This window comes from Anopheles coluzzii, chromosome 2 (assembly GCF_943734685.1).
Source record: "Anopheles coluzzii chromosome 2, AcolN3, whole genome shotgun sequence".
In the NCBI taxonomy this organism is placed as follows: Eukaryota; Metazoa; Arthropoda; class Insecta; order Diptera; family Culicidae; genus Anopheles; species Anopheles coluzzii.
Genome location: NC_064670.1, coordinates 27,925,318 through 27,932,803, shown reverse-complemented (window position 1 = coordinate 27,932,803; position 7,486 = coordinate 27,925,318).

Here is a 7,486-nt window from a genome sequence, read left to right as displayed (position 1 = left end):
GTCAATTCGTGGCTACATCAACATCGCACCCCAGACCCAGGGTTGCAATTCAAACCATTTACAGATCAGCACCTGGGGATCTGTCCGACCGAATGCTCAAATGAAAATCCCCAAATTAATTAACTGAACTCTCTTGTTCTTTCGCTTCATCCGCCCTAAAACGGCTCCATCTGCTTCAGCCGGGGCAGCTCAGCACGTGCAGCTTGTAAAACAGCTCAATAAACTTTTCTCCCTTTCCTTGTTGTTTGCTTTTGTTGGTCTGACCCGGGTTGGAATGTTGGCCGAGCCGGTATAGCCAAAGGTATTCCCCAAGGGGTTGAAACGGAACAACAATTTTTCAATTACGAACAGTCCTTACGGTTGTTCGTTTGTGTGTTTTGATATACGAAATGAAATTGCACACGCAAAAAAAGCCTCACCATAATGTACTCTCAAATAGCAACGGAGCAGCTATGCCTCTTTTGTTTTAAATATCTTCAAATGGTAGCTCTTTCAACAAACAAACACACACACACCAACACAACCCTGTTGCTCTCGTGGGTGAGGAATCTTCATTCTGCCGTTTCACTAGCTCGGTGAAGGTGTTGCTGCCCGCACTCCGGCAGGGTAAGTGAAGTAACGCAATAATAATTTACATCAATATACACGCCTGTGTAACAAGGCATCAGTGTGGTTAGCACACTCGTTCTTCCAGCTTCGTTTCATCCCTGGGTGGCCGAGGCCGAGGCGAACCGAGTAGAAAGAGCGCTTTGTCTGTCGGGGAGATAGCTCACCGAAAGTGCTTTCCACTTTCCATCAGCATGTTGAATTACAATTACTCCTCGGCCGTAGCCGCCAAACATGCCAAGTTGTCAGGCACCCGGGGCAGCATATCCTTGGTGGTGCTGCTACCTCCAGTGAGGATCCTTCCGCGCTCCCTCCATTCCGCCAGTCTAGAGACAGAGAAAAATGATCTGTTTGATTAAATATTCAACAAGCTGCATGCGGCTGACCCGATAGCCCACGTTCGTTACCGGAAGATGGATGCTTCGGTTCACCGGGCGGATGGCTACCACCGCCGGTAGCAGAAGAATGAATCTTTGCCGATGCACACACACACACATACACACAGGATTTATTTGAACGTCTGTCGCTTCTCTAATGGGCTACAAAAAGAGCGAAGGAATGGGTTGCGTACTGTCGCTCGATGTAGGATACACCGGAAGGGGCAACGTGGAATACATTTCGTGATTGGCAGAGATCCAGCCGCTGGTGTACCAGTGCTAGGAGAAACAACCCGTATGGCAGAAGAGTGGCCGAAGGGTCCGTAATTGATGGGCAGCAAGGCGGGCATGCAAACGCCATGCACCTGGGGGGGCAAGCCATTGAAAGCCACCACCAGCCCGTAGCCGGCCGCATCGGATAATCGGGTGATTAATCTGGGACAGGTGAAAAGATGTCCTTAGTCCTGAAAATTGCCTTACTAATTGGTGAAGTTTGTTGCTGCAACCGTGCGTGTGTGGGTGTGTTTGTGTGAGTTATCTTTTTCAACTAGCATGTGAACTGTGTCCATGCACTGTAATGTAATGTTAAATAATCTGTACAAGATTAAATGAAAATCTGCTCATCGCATCAGTTAAGCCAGTGCAGTTCACGAAGCAGGGAAAAAGAGACAATAATGTATGAACATGCCAAAGCGCTTGTGCCTACCAAGAACAAAGAAAAGTTGGCAACGTGCACCACTCATTCAGAAAGCTTATACTTGTGGTAAAAACATAAATTTATGTGCTGTAAAACTGGCTGCACATGTAAAATGTGTACCTGTGTGCCTGTACTGTGCGATACTTCAAAAGGTCAATTGGTAGTGCAATCTGGCCGGCGGCAGTTCGTGGAATCGAATGATAAAAGCTCATTTAGCTTACTCTAAAGCAAGCCACAACCACCATGGGACAGCTTCATGGGCAGGGAGAGAGCCAGTCCAATTAGATGTAGCTCTCAACTACTATCACGCAAACTGATGTTTATAACCATAAGTATCATGGTGCGTTCGGAATCACAGGGGCACTGTACCTGTGTTGGTTCTGCCTGGGGGGATATTTTAAAGGACCAGCACTACATCATTCGACTTGATGCATAAGGACATGGATATGGGATTTGCTCTATTGTATGCTCCGGATTGATTTGTGCGTGGTTTATCGTTAGCAATTCTGATTCGATTAACTTCTTCTTATCGTTATTGCTTAAGACATTAAGTTGATTTAATTGGAACTCTTTCAAAAGCAGTAGCTTGCAAAAGTCTGTATGAATACGACAATTCGGTATTAACTGGTGTCAAAAGCCATAATTGCCATACAAATTGCTAGTGTTTGGCTGTAATGCTCTCGTAATACAAAGCTGGTGGAATCTAAGCTAGTAAATCGAATTGAACAGATTTATTTCGTAGCACGACAAAGATGATCCTTCGAAACGAGATAATTATAACGCAATAATACAGTAAGCATCCGTTTACATTTATGCCATTGTCTACAATCGTCTCGTTTTACATCATTGGATTAACTTGATCAGTTTTGCGCTAACCCTCGGGCGGCTGTTGCAGTCTGTACTGGATGCTTTTAGTACGGATATGCTTCTCATTACACAATTTTCTTTTATGGGGATAGTTTTCAGTATTCCTTCTTTCATTTGTTTTGCATTCTCTCTCTTTCTCTCTCTCTCTCTCTCGCACGCTGTTTTGTTCCCTCTCTTATCATAAGATAAGTAGAGGAAAAACTTACCCATGTTGTTTGTAAAGTGTCTCTCGCTCTCACAACCATCGACCTAGCGTTTGCATACGAGTAGTTTCGTTCGAAAGGGGCCATTATATATCGCCGATGTCAGTTGAATTTATTATCTCAATTCGAACCTCGGAAGCAAATCGCGCAAGAATCTGGGCTAGAACTTAGCGGCCGAGGTTCAACCATCGAATGCGAAGATTCCATCCTGCGACGAGAGATTGATGGAGATCATTTGCATTGATTCGTTTTGGAAACGTTCCCCGGCACTGTCCCGGTTCCACGGCACCGCATGCTACAGTGGGAAGTTACTGTTGCCCGCTCGCTTTGAACCGCCTTTCCGAATCGAGGGATTCATTTATCGGCACAATTCGATTTCAGTGGCAATATGGATTGACTGCTCGGGATGGCAAATGGCAAGCGTGAGTAGCGCGGCCGGTAAGGGAAGGATAGATCCACCATCACCACCACCACCACCACCACCACCACCGCCACCCACCCAATGGTCAGAACGACCGGTGTATCGAGGAAGGGAACAAGGCTGATGGGTTCAAAATGGGCGCTAAGGTACAGCATCCGCTGCCGTGGCCGAACGTCCGGCACGGGTCGATAAATTAGATAGATGCAAAAAAGGGATCTCCCATTCATTCGCAATAATTTAATGTGCCCGAGCTACGTAAACAAATATACCGTATTGATCCAGATTTTATCGCACAAATCGTGGGTAGGGCTTTGGCTAGTGTTTGCCGCAGTCCACGCAGTCCTCGATCGGTCCTCTGCAGTGGTTTTATCTATGATGGAATGTAGCCCGTTATGCGGACACACAGCGCGCCGTTCGACACACGTTTGACCTCGAAAGGTAGTGATGCGTGTTTTATTTTGGTGGACAGACGGGCAGCCCGTGGCAACAAGTGCTTCTTACAGCGTGCAAAATGGAAGTGCATGTTTTATTAGTGCAAAATAAATAGCTCATGAATGGGGTTGCAGGTAAACTGTTTTGTTGTTGTGGCATATTCAAATTAGGTATTATGATGTAGTGAATTGTTGTTTGCTATTCGTATTCGGCTGAATTTCATTTCGCTACACTTTTGTTCTGTTCAAATAAATCTGTACCTATGGTTTGCTATACATGTAACCATAGCACTAGCACGATTATTGCGTACCTTCTATTGTAGAGTGCAATATTTGCATCACAGGATGGTGCAGAAAGGGAATAATGAACAACATGATCGAGTTCTGCTACCCCGGACTGCAATAAAGCCGTACGCCCTGATAACGATGATTACTCTCACAGCTCTCGACACAATTAAAACGATAGTGCTTAATGCGATGCAAACGAGAGCCTGGGGAGGCTTGCGCTGTTTTGCAAGGGATTATCGGACGGACTTTGTGCTGCGCCGTAAAATAACATTTCCCCTTGCGTATCCATGCCATGTTGTCGATCGTTTTGACTTCCCTCTATCTTACTCAACAACTCATGTGTGGGGCGGGACGGTGTTGACTCTGTTGTACACTATTGCACTCTACACCTGTCAAAGAGCAGCTGCCTGCACACCCGAAACTTTGATCAAAGCCTACATCATACATTGTTCACCTACCTGGATTCGCAGGATTCGCTCTCCGTGGGTGTGCATACCGTGGTGGAGAGCTTAGCAGCGCAATGGACGATGTAAATGATATTAATGAAAACTAAGCTGGGCAAAATAGAGAGCCTTTGACGGGCTTGAATAAGCTCGGCTTTGATTTTGTGCGTAATTAACACACATGATAATATATTGGCCAGTGATAGGTCTATGGTGAGAAGCAAAAAAAAGGACCAAGAGTAATCCGTCGGTAAATATATGGTAATTTAAGTAAAAAAAAGTGGTATAAATTGAAAGAAAGGCTGTTTTAAAAATAAGCGGAAGTGCAATTGAATTCAAATTTCAAAATCGATTCCCTATTCAAATGCTAAATAATAATAACCTTATCGTGATCCTCGTGGACGAGCTACCTGTATCGTTTTGATGTACCATTTTCCTAAACACACGTTGAGAATAATATTTTGGTCTGTTTTATAGTTTTTGTTCTATGCTTGTCGTTCATTACCTCGCTAGATATGACATTTGTTTTCTATTATTGTAATTCATCACCTGTGTCGGTCATTTAACGCTTCATCACCACATCTTCAATCTACAAACGATAAGTAGAATGCTGCCATAAAACATCGCATAACAATTCATCGTCTTATTGCACTGTGAAGACTCACTGCCTGTCTTACCAGCACGCTAGGCAAGCTTAACTGGTTTAACAGCAGCGAACGCGTTCCAATTACGTTGCTGCTAGCGGTGTCTATTGCTGTGTGTATGTGTGTGTGCCAGCAGTGGCCTCACCGAAGCTATAACAGTACGACAATGGTGCACCATTAAGTATCTTATTATTCAAAACTATCCTCGGCGACATCTGTGATCTCCGCGCATTGCCACTGTTGCTCCGCAGTCAATCGAAAGGACAGTTACTGGGAAGGGGTATCCGTTTCGCCGAGAAATGGTTGTGTACCGTGCGATTTTCTAGGTGCTACGATAGTAATCGAATGTTTCTCTTTGTTGAGCTATATTCCCGGGTCGTTTTGCCGCTAACAGCACAAGGGTGGCACGCATTTTCATTCCCCTTTGGACGGTGTTCCGTTGATGGTTTTGCGGGATGTTGGCCACCTTCCCGGTGATGGTGCCCCGCAGAAGGTGGCACGGAAGCAGAGCCAGGGGTGTCGGTATGTGGTGCAATTCTGTTTGTAAAACTATTTCAATTTGCCTGCTCAGACAGCGGTTGTTGCATTCTCGAGCGTCAAGAGATGGTAGCGTACAGCTACCACGGTGAGCCAAAGAGGATTGAGCATGAGCTGAAGGGTTCGTGCCAATGTTGGCATTGTACCATGCGTTCGCCCTACGGAGGAAAACCCGTAGGAATGGGAGACTGCGCTAGGACAGCAACCCAATGCACTTACGGCTGAACTGTGCTGGTAGTGTGTTGAGTTGCCTGTGTGATTGTTTTCTCTATTTTCCACACAAATAGCCAAGCTCTGGTGCCGCTCGTCCGCAAATCCACCATCGTTCGAGGTGTCGTTGAGTGGTAATGAACTTTCTCCGTGTGGTGTATCGAATAGGAGCTTCAAATACACGCTGGTTCTGATGGCCCTGGTGATGATACAACTCACCACCGGGAAGCTGTTGATCGAGCAGACAGTAGATACAGATAGCATATCCAGCTGCAGGTACAGCTGGAGGATGTGGTTGCGAGGCTTCCGTATCCATTGCAAATTCATACCGATGATTTCAAGCATGGTTAGATTATTCCAACGACGTGTGCCTACCCGGTTGGATATCAGCCAACGAAGATAATCGCTCATGATATGAGTGGAGCAAGATAAGATCGTATTACACAATACGGGGTGTAGTAGGGAGTGTAAGCATTACGTATGAAGTTTACTCTAATCTTATGCATTTAGGAGCAATCTGCAGAAGTAATCTCATACCAACCGCCAGCCGATGTGGCTGAACCGGTCAATTGAAGAAGCTTGTCTGTTGATCTAAGCTTGAAGCATGCAGCAACAGGGTAGAGTGTGCATTCAACTTGCGCTATTTCTGTCTCGCCTTAGCCATTCACCTTTCTGCCACAGTTTGACACATTTGAAATGAGCTACATTCATGATCGAGTGCAACGCAAAGTGCGCAAAATATTGCAAACCCCCTCAGTACACAATCGCTACCGAATCCAAAGCCATCGCGAACAGAGCGGTTGCGTATCAACGCCATCGCGTAGTATATTTGCACGCGAAACACGTACGTTACGCCACAAATTGCGAGAAACGATATGCAAACTTAAAACGGCCCCGCAAAGTGAACCTTGCCTACGATTGTGTGCAGCGAGAAGCGGAGAGATACGGAGATTGAACGCCCGTACGGGAAGGAGCAGGATAATAGCGACGCATTCACCTCTATGCAAATCCATTTACCGCCCGAAACCACCACATTTGCCTCTTGTTCTAGCGCAGCGGTTCCGGCGAAAAACGACTCTGGACTGTGGAAAAGTTTGCCAGGAAAAGAGATCGGTTTGCCGTCCGGCGCGCTTGCTTGTTTCACCGACCCGCTCACATTCTGTTTCAATAAATGATGAAGTATAGCTTCTTGTCGCTCAAACCAAGTGACCCGGCTGCCGCTAACTACTACTGCTCAGTTAGGTCCGGTCCCAGATGAAAGCGCGTCGCATAAGTTGGTTAGTACGGGTGCGATAATCCATATCGACACCGGGCCAAAGCAGGATGCAATCATTCGAAACGTTTCCATCCGTCGAAAGCACCAGTACCTACCCATCCCGTTCGTTGGTTCACTGTGGCTGGTGTGCATACAAAGTGTGGGGTATGTGTTGCATATTTTTCCGTGATCGGCCCTAGAGCCGGCCAATTGGGACCGTACCTTCTGTTCTGTATCCGGTCAGTTAAACAATCCGCCCTTTCCATGCAATTATTCAATCGAAGACTCTTGGCCAGGCCGTATTGCTGACCCGTGCAACAATGTGCAGAAACAACATGCCGACGACATGCCGCTCGTTGAATTAGTTTCCGGTGTGAGAGGGCGCAAATACGACGACCGCAAACATGTATGGGTAATGCGCAAATTAAGTATCCCTCCCGGGCAATCGATGCTGCTAAACCCTATTGATATGGCATTTTGGTCGGCATCGTACCACTGTCGACGTGA